Raw genomic sequence first — 25,273 nt, 5'->3', positions numbered from 1 at the left:
GTACTCATCGACACTCATAACCTTTGTCTGCCTTAGCTGCTCAAACTCAACAACTTTCAGCTCTCTGGAACTGTCTAGAAATGCCCATCCTGCAAACTCATTTGCAAACTCCTACCAGGATAGGTTGTCCAAACTTGGGTCCACATAATTTTTAAACCATTCTCGTGCTTTCTTGCATTTCAATGTGAACCCCGCCATCTGAATAGCTCTACTATCATTTGCCCCCAACTCATCTGTTATCATCTTTATCATTTTGAGGTACTCAAACGGATCATCACCTGTCTTGAACTTGGGAGCATCCAGCTTCAGGTAATCTGTCATCTTTACCTTGCTCCCCACAGATGAGCTAGGTTTGGGTGTTTGGATATCAGCGACTATAGGTTCTGCTGGTGGAGGAGGAGGTGCAACATTCCCTAGACTAGGGTTTGCTGGATTTGGATAGAAGGGTGAGGGTGGAAACATGGGGTACTGTGGATAAGGTGGGTAAAAAGGAGGATAAGGCATTAAGGAGGGATATGGGTTAAAGCTAGAGTAATCCGATGTACTCCCCATCGGATACCTTGGGCCTTGTGGAAAGGGTTGGTACTGGGGTGGGTGAGCATACCCCGAGGCCTAAGCGCCTCCTTGTGATTCTCCCATACCCTCTTCTGACATACTCATGCCCAGACTATCATCTCTTCTCTGTTCATCCTCCTCTACCTCCCTCACATCAGCTGACATCCTTCCCAGATCTGTTCTCCTCCTATTCACATCAAAAGACCTTCTAGGGCCTCTTAATGTCCCTTCTCTGCTCAATCTACTAGACATTGCCCTTGGCAAAGCAGGGGGACGGGCATCCATGCCCTCACTCTCAGGTGGGACTCCAGTCAATCGTGCAGATCGACGAGTGCCTCGCATTCTGTTTTTTGAAACACAACACATACACATAAACATTTGCATCATATGGTTCATGTGGAAACACATGAACCCGCATAACATACATCACATATCATTAATGCGCATGCATATAGTCATGGCATTTCACATTATCATCAAGACAGGACTCTATATCCTATCCTAGTGGACATGATTTTTCCTATTGTGCTTGCCCTTCTATGACATCTATGAGCCCAACAAACTAAGTCTGACCATACGAACCTAGGGCTCTGATACCACTCTATAACGATTCAGAAATTGGACCGCTACCGGCGCTAGGATTTAGATCGACTTAAGGTCGCCGAAACCAGTAGCAAGCCTACTATGCATCCTGTATATCTGATAAAATCTCATACATGATCATACATTTTCATTAAAACTTTAAAACTTTTCATATACCAAGCTTAACCTGTGCATGCACCAAACTGTAAACATAAAACTCCATAGTAGAGTTCTCATCAAATGCTCTAGTGGGTCAACATATCATACATCAAGCTTGCTTCAACATTCCTTATCATTAAAACATTTCATATAGATCATGTACAAAAAGGTATTACCACTACTATTAGGGTCAAGCACAATATTAAACCATAAAACATTTCTCTACATTACATTACATTATACCATTTTACATTACATGTCCACTACTAATCTATTACACTTAATACAACCTTCAACCTTGACGATTTCCCGGTCTATCCTGAACCTGCAAACCTGGGGGGTTAAAGGAAATGGGTGAGCTACAAAAGCCCAGTGAGCAGAACAGCAAAAATAATTTAATAAACATATGCTTTCATGGAATGCATCACAACACAAACCATTCACATCATGGATGGACTGACCCAAAAATTCCTCTACTCTGTGCCCGGCCCTCGGTAGAGCTCCTCAGGACTTCTATTACATAACATAAGCTCTGTGCCAGGGGCGTAGTGCAGGCCACACCTGGTCTTTCCTGTACTCTGTGCCCGACCCTCGTTGGGGCTCTTCAGGACTTCTATTACATAACATAATATCTAGAGGGCTAATGGGTTGTCCTGTTGTCCATCCACACCCATAATAAATAATGCAATGCGTCATATTTGTGAATTCTAATGCAAACAACCTATTACATATCATGATGCATGAACATGCTTAAAAAGTTTGATTGCCTTAAAAAATAAAAGAGTTATGTTCTACTCACCTCTGACTGACTCTGAACTAACTCTAAAGCAGTTATCTCACTGTTGATCACCTCGGTTCCTCGGGTCCGATCCTACATAGGTGGACTCAAATGAGGGACCAAACATACTCTAACATGACTCTAAACAACTCCCCAAAAATCCCCTAAAATATCATAAACATGCATGGAAAAACAGGCAAAGGAAGGCTGGGCAGGGGACTTTCGGCAGCAAGTTCAGCAGCCGAAGGTCCCTTCAGATCCGAAAGTCGAGCACTTTCAGGGGCAGGGTTCGGCGGCCGAAAGACCTTCCAGAGCCAAAAGTCCTTCCAGAGCCAAAAGTCACAACCTTCGGAGGCAGGTTCGGCTGCCGAAACTCCCCTCCAGAGCCAAAAGTCCAAACTTTCGGGGGCAAGCTTAGGCGGCCAAAACTGCCTCCTCTGGCAGGTTCGGCGGTCGAACCTTACTTCGGGAGCCGAACCTGGATCCTTCTGGGTGGCAGAACTCGATTCTGCCATCCCACATCTAGCCTCCCAAAACCCTCCAAACTCAAACTCAATACTCATAAGCATGCATAAACATATTTTCAAACATATGGGGGCATAAAACTATCCTATACCCCCAACAAACATCACATCTAACATACATTTATCAACAAACTAACATAAACCCTAACATTTTACAACTAGCCCAAACATGCATCAAAACCCTTAACCTCTTCTTAAAACTTACTTAAAACATAATAAAAGACATGGATCTACACTTACCTCTTGAAGATCGAGAGGAGATGTGATCCAAACTGGGAGATTGGGAGAAATCGAGCTCCGGGGGTCTCCAAGCTTCAAAACTTTGATCTTAGCTCAAAAATCTTCAAAACAAAGATAAAACTCATCAAAATCTTGAAGGATTTGAAGAAAAACATAAAATCAACCAAAGGAGGGCGAAATCTCACCTATGCCCAAAAATAGAGAGAGAAAACTCGCCCATTTTCGGACAAGGGGCCTTTTATAGGTGGCTGGCCAGACCACCTTCGGGGGCCAAAGGTGCTTCCGCAAACTCCCCATGTTCAGCGACCAAACCTCGGTTTTCTCTCCTTGGTCTTTTCTTTCAAAACTCAATTTCTTTCTTCATTAAAACCATAAAAACATATAAAAACATTTTAGAAAACCTTTATTTTACCCTTCTAGAAGGCTCTGACATTCGAGAATTCTAAATTCCAATGGAGATTCCGCCAGAAGGTAGGAATTCCGATTCCGGGGTCTAGCCAGGTATTACATGGAAGATGTTCACCAATGATATTAACAATTACATCGTAGTATCTATCAGAGAAATGGTGCTCAGACTTGATATTTGAGAATATTTTTCATAACCAGGCCACAATTCATCTTTAGCATCATTTAGTATGTAAAAGAACTTTTAAGAATCTGGATTAGGAATTTCATTTATATTCTCATACTCATTATTGAGAGGATGAACACTTGGAGTCATGCCTTGAAAATAGGAACTAGGAGCATCCAAAACCATATTTCTATAAGGATCATTATAATTGGGATCAAGTTCTAGAGTTTGATTTGTGAACTCAACTTCATTTGTTAAAGCCCTATATGGCTCATTGTGTCTATTCCTTTCATAATAATCCGGTCTAAATCTCCACTTCATAAGATGTAATTTGACATCATCAATAGGCAGGTACTTTCAATTATTGCATTTTCTAAATGGACATCGAATTTTACTTCCATCTATAAATTCTGGATTACTATACGCAAACTATACAAATGTATCCAATCCAGCTAAGAAATCAGGAATCAATAGGCCATCTTATTGTAATCTAACGTACATCCATATTCTAGTAGTACTTATGTTATATTCCTACTGCAATATGTAAATATCAATATGTAAATAGACCATTAAATAGGTATATGCCTAACCCATTCAAAAATGGATCATCTCTACAATACAACACGATTGATATTTTTTCATATATTTGATCAAATTCTAACGGCATCACCCCTTAGTTCTCCAAGTGCACGAAATAGAATGTGCACCGAGAGAACAAAGGGGAACTATTGGTAGAACTTATACAAATATATGAAAAAATATTTCCAACGTTTAATGACTAGCAAAGTATGCAATTCTAAACTGTCTATAAAGACAATTCAAAACTTTCTCACATGAAATGAACGGGCATCTATGTTTAATAATATTTTAGTACTATATTAGAAAACAAATAGATTTATTCCTCAAATTTCATTAAAAAAGAACTAGTTGCCAACCATACAACATGCATGAACAAATTGTTCGATTCAAGTAAAACAGCTTTTGCAACCATCTAAATATTAAAGACAAGTTCATTTTAATTATATACAATAGGAATCATAGCTGATATTCGAGCGTACTTGCAGAAAACCTCAAGTTGGCTTTTAAACTCACCACTCTAAAAAAGTCCCTTTGCAGTCTAAGAAAGAAATGATATAAAATATTTTTATAAGAAATAAAAGTATTTGTAATGACATAAAAATCAAAAATAAAAACTAAAACTAAATAAAAAACAATAAATATGACTAAGTGTATTAATATATATACGATAAAATTCATTATTATACTCAAGTTTATAATTTCTCAGTGTATATATAAAATAATTTTTGATATAATAAACTAGCCGTCATTATCTTTTAAATGTTTTCACAATGCAATAACTAATTTGGCTATTAACTTAAATAGTAACTAACAAATACAAGTGCTATATAAATATCGTAATTTACCATACAAAGACAACCATGTGGCAAAAGTATGTACACAATTATAATTTGTGACAATTAAATTTCCATTGACACACAACAAATACACACAAGTAAGCAATAGTGCAGCAAGTGACTTGCTGTACTTGCTGCCAGTGTAGTGCAGCAAATGAGCAAGTGCCTTACTGCACTGTCCTGTGTGTGCAACAAGGCTTGCTACAGTAGTGCAGATCCTACTTAGTTGTCGTATTTATGACTAAACATAAATTCAGTTTGGGTATGTATCAAAGTATTGTAAAACTAGATATGATGGAATCTGCCTAGCTGGAAACTCTATCTGTCAAATCTCCTTTGGATTTCTAAATCCAATTTTAATCTTTTTCTCTACTTTGTTATTTTTTGTCAAGTTCACTCCCCTTATTACACATATCCATAGACTAGGAGACATGCTAACTTATAAAAAAATATATCCATTTAATGAATGTAATACAAATTGCAGAATAGTGATTAAAATAATACTTTTGCAAGACTTAAACAAATTACTTTTACAATATGAGGGTTTCCTTTTTATTTTCTTGCTGCATAATGCAAGAGATAGCAAAGAAAGAAAAAAAAAAAAGGCTTAGTGCAGATTTCTTCACTTTTCTATTGAATGTTACTGACATTCTTCATCAAAGAACAGAATGCTACAAAGTGCAAAGGAGGGTTTATTCACATTCTTCATCATTGCTCATACATTGTATATAATACAAATTTTTACTCAAAATTCGAAGAAACCCTTTAAAGCTTAAGTAGTCAATTGAAAAATATAAACGAAGCAATGAAGATAGAAAAGGAAATCTCATCTACATAATCCAAATGAGACCCACATCATGCAAATACATGAGACCCACTAGACCCATATTATCAATGAAAAGAAAATTATAAAATTCTCCCAATTATAAAGAGTATATATGATAGAGCATATTTTAGTCCATTTTATCATTATGTTCTTGATGTTTATTTACATATTTTCTACTTAATTTTGTGGTTTTAATTATGTTTTGCAGATATTAGTTGTAAAGAGACAATCTGGAGAAAATGCTCTTAAAACTGCCAAAAAGTGCCAAAAAAAGAAAGTTTCCAAATAAGGAAAGTTTCCAGAAAAGGAAAGTTTCTAAATGAGGGAAGTGCAGAAGCAAAAGCAAACAAGGAAAGCTCAGTCAGAAGATTATTTGAAATTCAAATCGCAGATCTTTCTTTCCTTGTTCAAAGATGTGCACACACTGCAGCAGTCATATCTTCCTATTTAGGCAACAAGATCTCAAAGAGATGCTCTTCCTCTTCTGCGTTCAACATTCAAATTTCAAAAGAGGCTCCACCTAAAAAGGAATGTATGGACAGCATATCTTCCCCTTTGAAGATCAAAATTTGTGCATCCTTCCTATTCAGAAACAATCTGCGCGCTTTCCTCTTCTGAGAGCCATCTGCGCGCCACCTTCCTTTTCTGCAACAACTTGGGCAGCAAGTTGCACATGGGCAGCACCTTGGGCAGCCTCTACACTAATTAGGAAGCAAGGTCAGCATCTAAACTTATTTAGGAAGCATAATCTGCGCCTCCTTCCCTTTCTGAGACCAAACCGCGCGCACCAACTTCCTTCCGCAGTGCATTTTCGCGCAGCCTTCCTTCTGAAGCCGAAAAGCGCGATTCTTTCCTTTTCAGACACATCTTGGGCAGAAAATACCTCTTGGGCAGTAAGTATGACCTAGGGCAACACTTTTCAACTATAAAAAGTCACATAGGAAGCCTCTACAAGGCCCTTAAGCTCTCCTTAGGAGACACCTACGAAATTCACATCTCTTCTTCTATCTTTCTTCTTTTCTTTTATTTTTGGTTTTGTTTCAGCCATGAGAGGCTGAAATCTTTTATTCTAGTTGAAGATTAGGTGATACTTTGGTTGTTTTATGGATTGGGAGACTTGATCAAACATTGTTTAACTTTTGGTTGTTCAATATTTATGCAATTTCATGCTTGATTTCAATATTGCTTTGTTGTTTAGATCTACGTTGATTCTTGATTGCAAAGTAATAATATGTTAGTTTGGATGATTTAAGTCCGTAATTGCTTAGATTATTCTTACATAAGAACACTTGGGATAAAATCCAAGGAAATTGTATGATCTAGCGTTATCTCCATACGTTTGGGTAGCTAGGATTGGATCTCTCTATTTCTTAATGCAATTGACAATTGTTTTGATGCCTAAGGCCCAAGGACGTTCCTTGGCAATTTGTTAATTAGTAATTAATTAGAGGACGTTCCCTAATTGGTTTAATCATAAGGAGAGATAATGGTGGTGAGAAGCGTCTTCCATCTTCATAACTAATCTATTGAATCAACCCAAAGGAAACTAAGTGTCAATGATCAATCCCAACAACTAAAGTGGATCCAATTCTTCAACTAGATCTTTCTTATTATTTATTTCTCTTTATTTTTATTATTTGCCTTATTTTTATTGCTTTCAGTTTTAGATTAATTAAATCAATCTCAAAACCCCCCATTTTACTTACAGTTTAGTTGGTTTCAGTTTTATCTCGTTTTAGTTTATTTTGTTTTCTGTTTATTTCTCTTTCAGTTTTATCTCCTTTCAGTTTTATCTCATTTCAGTTTTATCTCGTTTCAGTTTATCTCGTTTTCAGTTTTATCTTATTTCAGTTTTATCTTATTTCAGTTTTATCTCTTTTCAGTTTTATCTCGTTTCAGTTTATCTCGTTTTCAGTTTTCTTCTTTTGCAGTTTATTTTTGTTTCAGTTTATTTTATTGGTCTTGTTGAGAAAAATAAATAGGTAATCAATTCTCTGTGGATTCGATCCTTTCACCACTATCTGCAGTTGTAAATTGTTGATAACCAGAAAGGTTATTTTTGACCGGCTTCGACAACCGCGAGTCAAAAATTGGCGCCGTTGCCGGGGAGTTGATCTAACTTGTTTATTTTTCTTTCATGGCCAAATCTGCACTCAAGGACATTCTTCCTTAAGATTCCAAAAAAAAAATAAAAAAATAAAAAAATAAAAATTATTTTTGAGCGCAAAAAGCCCCCATCGCAGATCTTAATCATGGATGAGGTAAGTGCATCTGATCTTGATTCTCGAATTTCAAAACTAACCTTTCTTGTGGATAGCTATGTCATAGGTCGAGCTCAACGCTTTCAGCCACCAAGACCATGTGGGATCTATTCATATGTAGGCCACCCAACTGATCAATGTCCTACACGTTATGAGTATGACCAACAAGTACATACATATGGAAGATTCTATGAACAACCAAGACATGATCCCTACCATGACACATACAATCCATATTGGGGAGACCAACCAAACTATGGCTATGCTGAGGCTAACAACTACCAGGATTATCAAGGATATCAAGTCCAACCAGAACCTCCAAATCCTTACCAGCACCTTGAAAAGATGATGGAAACAATGGTAAGTTCCATGCAAAGCGTGCGACAAGACATAAGACAGCTGACTGCGTCAATGAATGCAGACATGTTAAGAAGAGAGCAAGAGCTTCGAGATATGGAGGATGATGAGGAAAGTTGGCAAATTCAAGAACAAGCCTCTGAAGAAACACAACCAGAATATTGTTTGTCCAAACAAACTGATCAAACAGAACCAGTTGTTGATTTAGATATCATTGATTATTTAAGCAAAGATATTTTTTCATACAAATCAAGATGATATACTAAACAATGATTCTTGCAGGGAAGAGAGCCAAAAAGAGCCAGAACTGAAAGAAACTAACTGTTACATCCAACAGGTAGACTGCGAACACGCACAGAACAAAGGAGAGCCAATCACACCTCTTCAGATCAATCTTGCGCAGTCAGAAGGAACTCCAACTAAACCACCTCAGCTTGGACCGCAGGACAGTCCTGCAACTCTTCTAGTTGCACCTTTTCAGCTTCCAACACAAATCAGTCTTACACCTCAGTTAGGTCCTATGCAGAAGGAGGAAACTGAAACTCCTTTCATCCTTCCAATGCAAACAGTCCATACCCAGGAGGAACAAATGGTAGTCCAATGGCCCAAACCAAAGGAGCACGCAGATCAATGCTTGCCCAAACCTCCAGATAAGGTAGAATTTGTTTTGCCTGAACTTAATGCCAAATTGCAGCCACCCATGGAGAAATATCAATTGAAGTTGGAAGTGCTAAAAAATGCAAACATAAGGGCTAGAGGCACACCTCATTTGAAAGAGGAGAAGCTAATCATGTTACTTCATGAGTACATGGAAAAAGTAGGATGGGCTATGACCAAATCAAAAAGAGTGCTACACTTTTTGCTCAATACAGTTGGGACTCTCTTCCCTTCTCCAATTACTTGAGCCTTGATCAAGTGGATCGCACTATGCACACCACACCCAGGGGAGTACTCAGTTTCTTTTGCATTTTAATATTTTCTATACATTGAGGACAATGCATGATTTAGGTGTGGGGGTGCATATTTCTGAATTTTTACTTTTTGAGTTTATTTTTGCTTTGATTTTTAGTTTGCTTGCATTAGTTGAAATTTTTTCATTTTTGCTTTCAATAACACACACAAATAGCCACAATTTTTTTATTTACTTTGTTTCTGTTTTTTTTTCTTTGAGATGCTTTACTCATCATATAGACTATGTTGGATGAGTCTTTTCTTTCCATGACCCCATTTATGTGATGACTCTTTAAACTTATGTTGAATCAATTGCAGTGAGTTATATTCATGTTTGAGAATTGCCTTTTGAATTGAATCTTTGAGCTTGCCATGGTGAAAAAATATATTGATGACCCTCAATTGATGAGAATAAATTGAAAGTTGTGTGAATGAACTTAATGTGACTTGATTTAGCAATTGGTGTTGATTTGCCCAAATTATTGAGAGAAAGAAAATTCAGCAAAGGCAAAGACCTCAAAAGCACAAATCAAAAACTGTTCCAATGGTCAAAAGACTAAGAACAGAGCTAGTAGCCACTTGGAAAGGTGACCAACTGAGTAACTGGGGGTGGGTATCACAAATATGTACCTTCACGTCAAAAGGTTGGTGACTTCTTCAAGCAAGATCTAAAGTGCAAAAAGCCTGAATAAAGTACTTCAAGGTAAGGGCAAGTCACTCTGAAAGCTAGAAAAAGTCTTATCTGAACAAAATGTGCATGTATGGTCTCTCTTGAGGAAAACAAATCCTAGCCATGGAAAGTAAAGGGAAACAAGGAAAGAAGGTGAGTAATCTTCATGCATATATTCTTCACTGCAATGATTCAAAATAGGTGTCTAGAGTAAGAGTTTAAGTGGAAATAAGGATCAAGTAGCAAAGAAAGCTTATTTGACTATGTTTATTTGCTTGAGGACAAGCAAAAGGCTAGGTGTGGGGGTATTTGATAGAGCATATTTTAGTCCATTTTATCATTATGTTCTTGATGTTTATTTACATCTTTTCTGCTTAATTTTGTGGTTTTAATTATGTTTTGCAAATATTAGTTGTAAAGAGACAATCTGGAGAAAATGCTCTTAAAACTGCCAAAAAGTGCCAAATATGGAAAGTGCCAAAAAAGGAAAAGTTTCAAATAAGGAAAGTTTCCAGAAAAGGAAAGTTTCTAAATGAGGAAAGTGCAGAAGCAAAAGCAAACAAGGAAAGCTCAGTCAGAAGATTATTTGAAATTCAAATCACAGATCTTTCTTTCCTTGTTCAAAGATGTGCACACACTGCAGCAGTCATATCTTCCTATTTAGGCAGCAAGATCTCAAAGAGATGCTCTTCCTCTTCTGCGTTCAACATTCAAATTTCAAAAGAGGCTCCACCTAAAAAGGAATGTATGGACAGCATATCTTCCCCTTTGAAGATCAAAATTCGTGCATCCTTCCTATTCAGAAACAATCTGCGCGCTTTCCTCTTCTGAGAGCCATCTGCGCGCCACCTTCCTTTTCTGCAACAACTTGGGCAGCAAGTTGCACATGGGCAGCACCTTGGGCAGCCTCTACACTAATTAGGAAGCAAGGTCAGCATCTAAACTTATTTAGGAAGCATAATCTGCGCCTCCTTCCCTTTCTGAGACCAAACCGCGCGCACCAACTTCCTTCCGCAGTGCATTTTCGCGCAGCCTTCTTTCTGAAGCCGAAAAGCGCGATTCTTTCCTTTTCAGACACATCTTGGGCAGAAAATACCTCTTGGGCAGTAAGTATGACCTAGAGCAACACTTTTCAACTATAAAAAGCCACATAGGAAGCCTCTACAGGGCCCTTAAGCTCCCCTTGGGAGACACCTACGAAATTCACATCTCTTCTTCTACCTTTCTTCTTTTCTTTTATTTTTGGTTTTGTTTCAGCCATGAGAGGCTGAAATCTTTTATTCTAGTTGAAGATTAGGTGATACTTTGGTTGTTTTATGGATTAGGAGACTTGATCAAACATTGTTTAACTTTTGGTTGTTCAATATTTATGCAATTTCATGTTTGATTTCAATATTGCTTTGTTGTTTAGATCTACGTTGATTCTTGATTGCAAAGTAATAATATGTTAGTTTGGATGATTTAAGTCCGTAATTGCTTAGATTATTCTTACATAAGAATACTTGGGATAAAACCCAAGGAAATTGTATGATCTAGCGTTATCTCCATACGTTTGGGTAGGTAGGATTGGATCTCTCTATTTCTTAATGCAATTGACAATTGTTTTGATGCCTAAGGCCCAAGGACGTTCCTTGGCAATTTGTTAATTAGTAATTAATTAGAGGACGTTTCCTAATTGGTTTAATTATAAGGAGAGATAATGGTGGTGAGAAGCGTCTTCCATCTCCATAACTAATCTATTGAATCAACCCAAAGGAAACTAAGTGTCAATGATCATTCCCAACAACTAAAGTGGATCCAATTCTTCAACTAGATCTTTCTTATTATTTATTTCTCTTTATTTTTATTATTTGCCTTATTTTTATTGCTTTCAGTTTTAGATTAATTAAATCAATCTCAAAACCCCCCATTTTACTTACAGTTTAGTTGGTTTCAGTTTTATCTCGTTTTAGTTTATTTTGTTTTCTGTTTATTTCTCTTTCAGTTTTATCTCCTTTCAGTTTTATCTCATTTCAGTTTTATCTCGTTTCAGTTTATCTCGTTTTCAGTTTTATCTTATTTCAGTTTTATCTCTTTTCAGTTTTATCTCGTTTCAGTTTATCTCGTTTTCAGTTTTCTTCTTTTGCAGTTTATTTTTGTTTCAGTTTATTTTATTAGTATTGTTGAGAAAAATAAATAGGTAATCAATTCTCTGTCGATTCGATCCTTTCACCACTATCTGCAGTTGTAAATTGTTGATAACCAGAAAGGTTATTTTTGACCGGCTTCGACAACCGCGAGTCAATATAACACCGAAACAAACAAAACACATAACAATAAAACATATTAATGAAAATCCCATAAAAACATAAATCACAAAGAAAAATAGTAAAACTTGAAAATGAAGCTAGCCAATTTTGCAATCGAGAGAGAGGAAGAGAGGCCGAGAGAGAAAGGAGGACAGGTTGAGCAAGAAAGAGGGTTTGCGAGAGAGGGATAGAGCGCATCAAGCAAAAATTAGGGATTTACGAGAGAGGGAAAGTCCATAGCGAGAGAGAGAGAGGGATTTGCAAGAGAGAGAGAGCAGACAAAGGGAAAAATTTTAGGTTGGAGGGATTTTGTTTTTGTTAAAATGTAAACTACACTAATTTATGTTAAAATCTAAATTACACTAATATGTTTTAAAAATAAAATTAGGGTAATTTATAAAATATAATTGACTTGTTTTACAATTTTCAAATAATTAAAAAATTAAATTAATTTCTTTTCGAGATAGATTTTTTTTTATTAGGATTCAATAAAATCAAAATAAAATTAGAACAAAACTCAACTTGGTAAGGTTTCGTTCTGATTCAATGCGAGGAGGCCATAATTAACTAGCTCTTTAATAAACGGTTAAGGTTCAATTCATAAATATAACCAGTTAATCGATTTAGTTTAACATTTAATTCCATCAATTAATATCATAGTTGTATTAATTATGATAAAAATATATGTGGGACTCTAAAATTTTTTTATAAATATTAGATTTTTTACAATAATTAATTTAATTAAATAAAATTTAATTAAATAAATAAAATTTTTTATTTATGACATAAGTGTAAGTAATAAATAAAATTTTTAATTTAATTAAATAAATATTACTGATGACGGGATTTCGTTGGTACGATTTAAAATTTTAAAATACAATTTATGTTATTGATAACATCTGGCGTCAGTAATAAATTAAAACGTATAATCGTGTTAGCGACGACACATTGGGCGCTGATAATGTATTCAAAAAGAATTAAAATAAACATTGTTGTATTGACGCCCACCGTTGTTGGTAATAAATTAAAATTTTATTATCGGCAACAATAAGTCTTAGATAATTATCAAAAATTTTGACATTGTTAAATTTTAAGTCAATATTTATTATTAAATTTACTAATGAAATATTTTTATTTATAAAGTTGTTATTAATAAAACATTAGTAAAATATCAAAATAATTTAGCTTAATATTTAATTTTTTTTTCTTAGTTTTAGTAGAATGAGTTGTCGGTAATTAATAAAAAATCACCGATAAATTATTGTCATTTGTAATTATCGGCAATATATTTTTATTTTTTTTAGAGATTACTAATTTTAATTTTATACATATTTAAGGTGAAAAAAAAAAGATATTAAACCATTCAATATAATAAGGAGGAAAATAGAGATTATAACCCAAAGTTCTTCAAATAAAGAATTGAGGGAAAAGAAAATAATTAATTACAACCTTTTAAAATAATTAAAAATAAATTAAAAGGTTAAAATCATATTATAAATCCTTTAACTCCATTTTCCTTTGCAAAGGGTCTTCAAGGTGCTTATTTAAGCCTCCACATGGAATTGGGCTTCATTATGCACTCCTAAGATTGCTCCATTGATCTATCAAAGCAAACCATATATACCAAAGGGAGAGAAGGGCGTCGTCCATGTTGAATGGATGAGCAAAAATGTGCTTTGCTTACTTCTCTATGTTTATTTACTGAGGTTTAAAGCTTCTATAATTTAAATAAAATAAAATAGATAAAAATAAAAATATATATATATAGACAAAATTATAGCAAATAAAATAAATAAAAAATCAAGTCTTAAAAAACAGACAAATCCTCAAGGAATAAGGAAACTAAAATACACTTCCAAATTAAGGAAGGAGTTTCGTTCAACATGGATCACTTAAAGGGAAACCCCAGCCTTCATCTATCTCCTGTTCTAATGCCAAAATACATGTCAGTAATATGAAAATAAAGATCAAACACAAAAACACAGAAATAAAATTAACATAACATAAAAGAACCAAAATTGTCCCTATTGAAAGGGCTTACCTGATTATGGTAAATTCTGGCTCTGAAATGTAATCCAAAAAATTATGAAATTTTATAGAGACACTCTAAAGGCGTAGAAAAAATATAGAAAAAGAATCAAGATAAAAGGATGTATAGATACAAAGGCACATTAAAGATGTAGAAAAAATATAGAAAAATAATAAAGATAAAAGGATGTGTAGATCGTGAGTTATGGCTATCGCAAGTCAGCTGTTCCAAATATTGACAAATTCTGGATACTAATATTTTATGAGATTATACTAATTTAGAGGTCTAAGCATAAAAAAACTCAAAGAAAGAAAGTTTTAGTCCACTTCTCAAAATTGACTTTAGACTTAAGAATCACCTTATTTGCTGATTAGAAAGTTAAGTTATAAGTTCTTAAAGTCGTCTTACATGCTGAAATAGTCCATAGTGACCTAATTGTCTCACTAAATTTTGAAATCCATAACTAATTAAAAAAAATCATATTTAAGTAAATAATATATGAAAATCATAGGGAATTTCATGAAGAACATAATAAAAATATTTTGGTAGTTAGTATCCCTTTGATTTGTGAAAAGAAAAAGTTACTCTAGACCATTCATGTACAAAATTGTGTTGCCCTCAAAATTTACATCAAAAACTATAAGGAGGTGACCAATACATCAAGATTAATCAAAGTACATGTAAATAAGATGTTTTTGTGCCATGATAATTTTCATTAAGAGTTATTATCTTCAATTGTATAAAGAAAAGAAAAGAAAAATAAAAGAATGGAAAGGGCAGCAACGATGGTGAGGGAAGAAGGAAGTTTTATTGGTTTTCTTCCTTGTGAGTTAAGGAAAATTTACAGAATGGGAGGAGGGAAGGTTCGACTGCCAAGGAAGAAGTTTGGTTGCTCTTTGATAAATAATTAGGGTTTAGGAGAAAAATATATTTAGAGAAGGAAAATAAACCCTAATTCCCTCTTAAACCTTTTATGGCCAGCCATCAATTGATTTTGAGTTGATTTGGGGTTGATTTTTATTCAGTTAATCTTTAATATTTATCAAGTTTCCCCTATGAAAACAACCCTTCATTCTTCAATCTCGCAAAGGTAGTAACTATAGGTTCACCCAACTCATAAAAATCTTCTAGCTATTTGAATAAGACACATTCTATTATGGAGAACTTGACCATAGTGGAAGCTCCTTTTAGCATGGGCTGGCCCATTAAAGAGATTGACTTTAGTGGCTCCATCCTTTATCTTGTCTTCTAATTCCATTCCAATATGAAATAAATCTTCAAATTGGAAATTAGCAGATAATACATCTTTTCATGGTAAACCGGTAACAAATTCTTGATCAACATTCTAATATGCTCCTCTTTATTGGTCATAGAGTCGTGATAAGTGCTTTCTTCCTCCACCTCAGTAGTAACTTAACAAACGATTAATCGGGTCTTTGCTAGGTGGCCTCCAATTGCCTTTGATTGAAATCTAGCTCAATATTGTATGAATAAAGCCTAATGAATGCCTCAATCCCAATCTTTCTTAATTTCCCCTTACAAATTGTAGTACCAGGACACAATAGCTTCTTCTAATGATAGAGGGAAAAGGTGAGTGATTTGGTTATTCCTTAACCCTATTGTCTTCATGATGAGTAGATACCATTTCACGTAGATGGTTAGGTCTCCAAAACCATCAAATTTGGGCAAAGATAGCATCTTAAACTCACTCAACAATTGGACTTGTATCTGGAGCCCAGAATCATCTATGTCACCTATTTCTTTAAGCTTTGATTACTTTTTAAAGTCAATTTCAGACTTCTCAACCTTCTTCTCTAATGCACAATAGACTTGGTTCATTTATCTTGTGTCATTGGATGGTCCTCTTCATCATAGGAATATCCATTATCAAATCCCCCTTCCACTTTTATATACCTTTTAGCTTTTTTAATCTTCCCCCATTGGTTGCTTCCCATATGCTTTCTTCATCCCACTATTAAGGGCTTTATCAAGTAGGTCATTGAGCTGTAGAACCTTATTTCTATATCCCCTTTACATGTGCATTTATAGTAGTGACAACCCAATGATGAAGATTATATCATGGTCCTAATGTTAGAAATATGTCCCCTAAATCCATATATTGTAGTATTGATTTGACATAATCTTATATTCCTAGGCATAAATAATAGATAATTTAATTAATTAGAGGTTGTTTAAATAATTAAATATAATCTATTATCGATTAGTTTTTGGTAGTCGTTCCATTCTCAAGGAGTTGAGAATATAATGACAAAACGTACTTGTACAAAATGCTATAAAATGTTCACAATCATAAGATGTTCCATTGCGCATGATTCATTCAAAATAGATTGTCACCTCTATCTACCCTTACTGATCAATATAGTGATATCGATGATAATAAAATAGTGAGTCTCATGCTATAAGACATGTAATGTCTAAATAAATATGTGAGCGCTCATGGTGATGAGTGGACCAAACTAGTGGCTTTAGATGAATAACATATGAGGTTTACTCTTGTCAATGTTTATTCATCTAGATCATAATAGTACATATATTCCTTAGACCTAAGACTACACATGTCTCATGTATAGGTGGTTTGAGTTGGATACCACTTACGTACTTGTACAATATATGGGTATATGGGTAGTGTTGGCTTAAGTTACTTGTATATGGAGGCAAAGGGTAAGTCAAGATGGGATTCGTTACCCTGAGTAAATGGGTGGAGTCCTATGATTGATTAATTATTAGTCCTTAACCGAGGTAGTCTGACTTAATTAGAAAGGGTTTCTAATTTAAGTTTTGCTAATTAGTAAGCAATACAAAGGCCAGAAACCATATCATAAACATGCATTCATCAAAACAAGCAATTTTCAAACCATTAAGGCCTTAAACACTAACACAATAAAGTAACAAGCTCATATGCATTAATCAACTATAAAACTAACATGCTACGGCCAAAAATGATTTACATGTATTTTAAAAGAATTTGAACATTGAGCTCTTACCTTTTTAAAGAGTAAACCACAATAGACCTAAAAGAAAGGAAGATGAGAGTTGTAGAAAAGCAAATTTCAATTCTTTCATACTCCTTGAATTTCTATGCTTGAGTCTTTTAAAACCAAAAGTAATTTCATGAATTTCTGAAGGAAGGAGGAATAAAATAAAATATATCAAGAAATTGAGTTCTGCTCACTTTTTCTCGAAAATGGAAAAAACCTCTTTCTATTTTTGGGTTGAACTAAATTTATAGGTTGTATGGAAATGCTATATTCGTAGCTAAACTTACACCTTCGATGGCAGAAGGTATAATTTTAATTTAAAATTATTTTTTAAAATATATTTTCAAATACATTTTTAAATATATTTAAATTTTTTTATATAAAAACCCATTTTACCTTTTTAAAATCTCTCGTTTAGAAATTTTGAATTACAGAAAGGTTTTGTCAAAGATTTAAAATTTAAATACTAAAATTTAAAGGTTTTGTCAAAGATTTAAAATTTTAATACTAAAATTTAGACCACCATTACCCTAATGATAAAACTAGAGCTTGCCAAGTATGAGAGCTTTACAGGCAAACTAAACTATCTAGGCAACGATTGATCTATACCTTTCAATTGGAGGCTAAATGGGATGTATGCTAATTAAAACTTATAATAGTTCAATTTTGCCGGTAGTTATTTACCTATTTGTGAAATATTAATAAATTTCATCATACATGCTTAAGTTTTTTTTTTTTTTTTTTTTTTTTTTTTTTTTTTTTTTTTTTTTGTAAATTGGACTAATATGAATTCAGAGTTAACTGTTAACACGTTGGCTTTTAGTTGGGGTCCCAATGAGGAATGAATAAATACTTAATACATATATATTCACTTAGTAATAACTTCTTTTTTAATCAAATATGGTAAATTCACGCCGTGATAAAATTACATTTTACATATAAAATATCTTATATGAATATTGAATCTATTAAACATACAAAAACTTATTGTCTTTTTACTTGGAGATTAATTCAAAATTATTTTTTGAATAAATAATAAATCTTTTTTCTAAATATTCAAGAGGCATTTATTTAATTTTAAAGTCTTTTAGATATATTTTCAAAATAAGGTTTGTGCAGCTCACTTTGTAAAATTGTTAGAAGTAAATAAATAAATGAGAATTTACCTTTTCCCTATTTTTTCTAAAATTTGATTTCCACTTTTCATAATTTGATGTAATTTAAAATTCCATCCCATGACTCAAAGTCAACCTATTAATTTCAAGTAAAAATCAAATTTCTCATTTAAATTCTTTTCCAAGTTTCCCTTCACTTTTAAAATAAATTGTGCCTTTCAAATTAAAATCTATCCACTCGTTAAATTTAGAATCCTCCTTTCTATAAATAATAAATCTCAAAATCACCTTTAATCTTGAACTATTTTATAAAAAAAATAATCATTTTCCTAAAATAAATAAATGGAGTCAAAGTTAGTTTTTGAGTCATTGTGTCCAAAAAAAAAAAAAGAAATCTATTACAAGGTATGTGTTGTTTTCATTTAGTTTCCAACCCATGGCATATTGGGTAGACATATATAATTTATTACTGTTGAAAATCGTTTAACGAATGATTTTATTATATTAAATTCAATGCCTACAAACAATTAATAAATATTTTAATATATTTTAATAATTTTAGTTTCTTTTTAAATAACTAACGATTTCAGTTAAAATCGAAATTGATTATATTCTTATGTAGTTTATTTAACGATTAAAAATTAAATTTCAAACTTCAACCCAAGTTTCCCTCTGTGGTCCCTTTATACCTCGATACTCTCGCCTTTTCCTCTTCCTTAAACCTAACTTCTTCTTTCTCATTTTTTATGGAAGACGATATGCGTCAATTGATTATCGAAGAAGAAGATGTTGTTGTCCCTATTAAGAGGTCCAAAGATATTTCGATCGTCATTTATGATTTCTGTATGGTGAAAATGTTTCTCACATACAATCCAATCAATTTTCAGAATATGCAGACCGGTTTGACAGATTTATGGCATCCTTTAGAGGAGGTATCTATTATGGAATTAGAGGCAAAAAGATATCTGTTTCGGTTTTTTAATAATGTTGACTTTGAAAATATAGGGAATGGGGACCCTTGATTGTATAATTGATTCCTGCTTGTTTGGAATGAAATACAAGACAACAGTGAAGCGGCTCATCCCGTCAAAGGTCGGGATAGCCGAAAGCAATGATCGTCCTGTGTTGGAACTACCGAGGACTCGGCAATCCTCGGACAGTTAATGCATTGAAGGATTTGGTTACTAGTTTTAAGCCGGACATTTTATTTTTGTTAGAAACAAAAGCTCTTAATTCTCGTATGACATTGGGAGGAGACTTTTCGTTAATGTGGAAGAGTCATGTGTCTATTTCTGTAGTTGACTTTTCTTCAAATTTTATTGATTCGGTTGTTTTGGAAGGTAATGTTCAATGGAGGTTTACTAGTTATTATGAGTTTCCGGAATTGCAATGATGACGTCAGTCTTGGAACCTTATTCGAGTTTTATCTCGTAGAAGCTTTCTTCCATGACTTTATTCGGGAGACTTTAATGATTTATGCTCGAGAGATGAGAAAGAAGGAGGATCATCTTTGCCAAATTATCTTATGTAGGGCTTTAGACAGGCACTTGAGGAACATTTTTGCCAAATTATCTTATGCAGGAGTTTGATTTTGAATGATGGTAAATCTTTGTTAGATTCTAGAACTGATATTTCTGTTAGATAGGTTCGTTGTAATGCTACTCTAGCTACTCATACTTTATCTAGAGAATCTATTAGGCATAATCGTCTCTTTGTTTGGAATGATATCTCTTTTTGTTTGATGGAATTTTAAAATTATAAGATCATGAAAAAACATATAGCTATTATTTCTTAACCATGGGTAATTTATTTCTCCCGTTGAAATTTTAAACTCAGTATTTTGAAATTGTCTTCTTAGTATAAGCCCTCATTACAAACTAAAAACAAACATATTTATGTTTTAATAAATAAATTTAAAGGTCTAAACCTTAACATAATTAAGTAAATTTCTATAAATTAAAAATTTATCTAATTTTGATTAATTAAATCTTTAACTCTATTTTTAACTTGTTCATAACTATCATTTAAGATTCAAATTAATTAATTTATAAATAATTTTGCTTTTATGACTGATATTATATAACAATCGACCAAAATAAGTCATAAGCCGTCATTACAACACAGGGCCATGTGGAAAGAGTTTGCTAAGTGAGAAACGTGATCCCACCTATGGAAAGGAAGACTCAGACACCTTAAACACCCGGATTATTATCTAGACTCGCTCTCCACTTAATAAAGTTATCGTTATTAAGCACAGTCCAGCGAATTTCCATTATGCTGGTAATCGCAGGATCACCAATCTATTAGTTGTCGATATCCTTTATTAAGCAGCCGGCCACATCATCGTCAGATTATCAGGGAATATTATATTTATCTCCATTTTCTTACAGTATAAAAATAAAATGATCACAAAGGCAAAGGTAAACTATTCTATTACACTACTCAAATTCTAAGCAATTCATTGCATTCACCCATTCTTTAGTATACTTGTAATACCCGGCTAGACCCCGGTATCGGAATTCCTACGTTCCGGCGGATTTTCCGTTGGAAGTCGGGATTCGAGGATGTCGGAGCTTGCCCTAAGGGTATAAGAAAGGTTTTTAAGATGTTTTTAAGTGTTTTTATCATGTTTGCATGTTTTGAGTTAAGAAAATTGAGTTTTGAAATGAAAAGGCCAAGGGGACAAAAGCCAGGTTCGGCCGCCGAAGGTGAAGTTCGGCCGCCGAAAGTTGCATGGTTTCGCATGCACGTTAGGCCGCCGAAGGAAGAGTCGGTTGGCCACTACAAAAGCCCCTTTGCCCGAGACTGGAGTGTTAAACACTCTGTTTTTGGGTCAAAGGTAGGTTCAAGCTCTCCTTGGTGTGCTTTCTCATGTTTTCCTCAAATCTTGCATGTTTTAACTTGATTTGAGCTTTGGTTTAGAGATTTGAGCAAACGGAAGTAAAGTTGAGCCCTTGGAGAGTTTGATTGAGTTTTCTCCTATCTCCAAGCTTGGATCATCAATCCTCTAGTTCTTCAAGAGGTAAGCATGGATCCTCACCTCCCCTTATGTTTAAAGTAAGTGTTAAGAAGTGTTAGTGAGTTATGGTATGATTGGGGGTATAAACATGAGTTTGAGCATATGTTGCTCATATGAGTTTTGTTGTTGTTTTTGGGGCTTGAACTAGGTTTTAGGCCTCTATATGCATGAGTTATGTTATATGTTAGTTGAGAAGTGTTGGTATGCATGTTCTGGGTGTTTGATAGGATTTTGGAGGCTGAGAGCATGAGTTGTGCTCGGATTCTGCCTTTCTGGAGAATCCAGGTTCGGCCGCCGAAGCAAGGTTCGGCCGCCGAACCCCTTGTGGAGGCAGTTTCGGCTGCCAAACCTTGCCCCCGAAAGCTAGGCTTTTGGGTGAGAAAGAGACTTTCGGCCGCCGAAAGAGGAAGTTCGGCCGCCGAAAGTGCATGAGTTTCGTCTCTGGATGAGACTTTCGGCCGCCGAAGGTGCCGCCGAACATGCATGAGTTTCGTCTCTGGAGGGAGGTTTCGGCCGCCGAACCAGCCGCCGAAAGTGCCCAGTCCAGCCTTCTTTTGCCCCTTTTTCCATGCATGCCTATGATGTTGTAGAGGGGTTTTGGGGAGATAATAAGAGTTATGTTTAAGTAAGTTTGGTCCTCATTTGAGTCCACCTGTGTAGGTACGGACCCGAGAGACCAAGGAGGCCCACAGAGTTAGGGTTTCAGAGACTGCTCAGCAGTTGACAGAGGTGAGTGGAACAGAACTTTATTTTAAAAGTTAAGCACTGTTTAAGCATGATTCATGCATCATTAATGCCATGTTTATGTAGGATGTTTTGCATTAGTATACACCAAGTTGATGTATTGCATTATTACTTGTATATGTGGATTGGACCGAGGCGATCTCAATAGCCCATAAGTCTGTCATTCTTGTATGACCTGTGTGAGCTCCTTTGGGGCCGGGCATTTACCTTGGATGAGTCCTGTGTGAGCCCTTATAGGGTCGGGCACCATGAGTAGTTAGTGAAAGACCTGTGTGAGCTCCTTTGGGGGCCGGGCACTGACAGAGGGAGTTTTGGGATCATGTCCAATCCGAGATGTGAAATGTTTGTGCAGTGATCGCATCATATGACAGCATGTTTTAAATGTGATTTTTTTATAGATTCCGCTCACTGGGCTTTAGCAGCTCATCCCTTTCCTTAACCCCATTTTACAGGGCCTCAGAGAAGAGAAAGAGAAAGAGATAGCAAGGGTAAAAGGCATATGTAATAGTATAGAGTAGTGGACATGATAATGATGTACAGTACAGAGTTTATGTAATGTATAGAAATGATGTAATAGTAAGTTATAGAATTGTGCTTGGCCCTAGTGCTTGTTATCCCTTTGTACATGATCCTTTTATGTTTATGAGATAATGTGATGCGCTAGGCTTGGTGCATGGTAGTCTTTCTATCTCTGTAGTTACTGTATGGTACCATAGCAGGTATCACTCTTTGAGTGCATACAGACAGAGCATGCATAGTCCAGGCTTAGTTGATGAGAAAGGGTTCAAGAAAAGAAAAGTTAGAAAAGCAAAGAAAAAAAAAAGAGTAAGTAACAGTTTTAAGCTTCAATATGATCATGTATGGGATTTATCAGGTACACAGAGTTGACAGTAGGCTTACTACGGGTCCCGGCGGCCTTAAGCCGATCTGGATCCTAGTGCCGGTGATGGTCCGGTAAGCGGGCTGTTACAGATTGGTATCAGAGCATAGGGCCTCTAGAGTACGGTGTGCTGAGCTAAGATGCTCAGGGATTAGAGATATCTCACATCGGAAAGAGGTTGTTTTCGAGGGCAAGCACAATAGGAAGATCATGTCCACTAGGATAGGATGTTGAGTCCTGTCTTGATGTGTAATGCCATGATTTTATGCATGTGCATTTCATGAATGCTATGATATGCTATGCTATGAGTTGAGGGTTCAGGTAGTTACATGGATCCTATGATGCTAAAGTTCATGTTATGTTTTCAGAAGCTAAGATGAGAGGAACCCGTCGATCAGCGAGATTGACTGGAGCTCCGCCCGAGAATGAGGGTATGGAAGGGCGTCCCCCTGCTTTGCCAAGAGCTATGTCCCAAAGGGCAGGTAGAGAAAGATCATCAAGGGACCCTAGAAGGTCTTTTGATGAAAGCAGGAGGGAAACAGAACAGAGAAGAAGATCTAGTGATACAAGGGAAGAGATGGATGTGGATCCAAGAAGGGATGGAGGGTTAGGTGTTGGCACTATGGAGGAGGATGTGGGATCATCACAGGGAGGCGGTCAGGCCTCGGGGTATGGTTATCCACCCAACTATCAGCCCTACCCACAGGGCCCAGGATATTCGATGGGAGGTACATCGGATTATCCTAGTTTTCACCCATATTCCACATATATGCCTTATCCACCGTATTACCCCCCATATCCACCATATCCCATGTATCCACCCTCGCCTTTTTACCCCAGCCCAGCATACTCTACACCAGAAAGTTTTGCACCTCCCCCACCACCACCAGTGGTACAACCAGAAGCCCCAGTTATCCAAACACCTCAACCTGGTCCATCTGTGAGGAGCAAAGTAAAGATGACTGATTACCTAAAGTTAGATGCTCCTAAGTATCAATCAGGAGATGATCCGTTTGAATACATTAAAGCAGTCAAGATGATAGCAGATGAGCTAGGGGCAGATGAGACTAGAGCCATTCAGATGGCAGGGTTCACGTTAAAATGTAAGAAGGCGAAGGAATGGTTTGGCGTCTATGTGGACCCTAGGTTGGATAACATGTCTTGGGAGGAGTTTGCTAATGAGTTTGCCGGATGGGCATTCCCAGATAGTTCGAAAGAGCTAAAGATGATAGAGTTTGAGCAACTCAAGCAGACAGAGGAGATGAGTATTGATGAGTTTACTGACAGGTTTATGGAGTTGCTGCGGTATGCAGGACAGGCCTATGATACTGAACAGAAAAAGGCCAGGAGGTATGCTATGAAACTTCACTCCCGGTATTCCTCTTTGATCCATGCAGCCGAGAGGGAGAGTTTCCACACTGTGGTGGATTTAGCACGGAGGATGGAGGCTAGTGCCATTATACAGGGTACAGTGAAACAGCAGCCGGCACAGTCTTCTGGTTCTAAGACCCCAGGTAGGGGTAAGTCAGATCCCTCTTCACAGGGTGCAGCAGCTTCCAGTGGTAAGAAGTGGAGTGGTTCCACGCAGAAGTCGAGGAAGAATAAGTTCTGGAATAAGATTAAAGCAGGTCTGGGATTAGGCAGTGGCATGAGTTCAGGTTCAGAGATTCCAGTGTGTAGTAGGTGCGGTAAAGCGCACAGAGGAGTTTGTCGCTTTGGGATTACCGGATGTTACAGGTGCGGCCAGGAGGGACACATGGCTCGTGAGTGCCCTCAGGCATCTTTCACGGCACCATCCCAGCAGACAGCTCCAGCTAGCATGCCACAGCCACCAGTTTCAGTTATGACACAGGGCAGAGGCAGAGGGAGAGGGTCAGCCTCTTCATCTGCAGGTCCCAGAGGTGGAGGTCCGTCAGCTCCGGCGCGGATTTTCACGATGACACAGCAGGAGGCAAACACTTCTAACACCGTGGTGTCAGGTAATCTTCTCATTGGGTGTTCTGAGGTGTATGCTTTGTTAGACCCTGGTGCTTCGCATTCCTTTGTTGCTCCCAGAGCCATAGAGAGAGTGGGTTTGATGACGTCTGGGTTAGAGTGTCCCCTATGGGTCAGTGGCCCTAAGTGTGATCCATCGTTGGCAGAGACAGTCTGTCGACATAGTCCAGTCTTTATAGATGGTAGATGCCTTCCAGCTGACCTTGTGGTTCTAGAGTTGACAGATTTTGACGTCATTCTAGGGATGGATTGGCTATCTGCATATGGTGCTACCTTGGACTGCAGAGACAAGGTAGGTAAGTTCAGAGATGAGGA

The sequence above is a fragment of the Manihot esculenta genome, chromosome 1 (assembly GCF_001659605.2).
Source record: "Manihot esculenta cultivar AM560-2 chromosome 1, M.esculenta_v8, whole genome shotgun sequence".
In the NCBI taxonomy this organism is placed as follows: Eukaryota; Viridiplantae; Streptophyta; class Magnoliopsida; order Malpighiales; family Euphorbiaceae; genus Manihot; species Manihot esculenta.
This window is presented reverse-complemented; position numbering follows the sequence as displayed.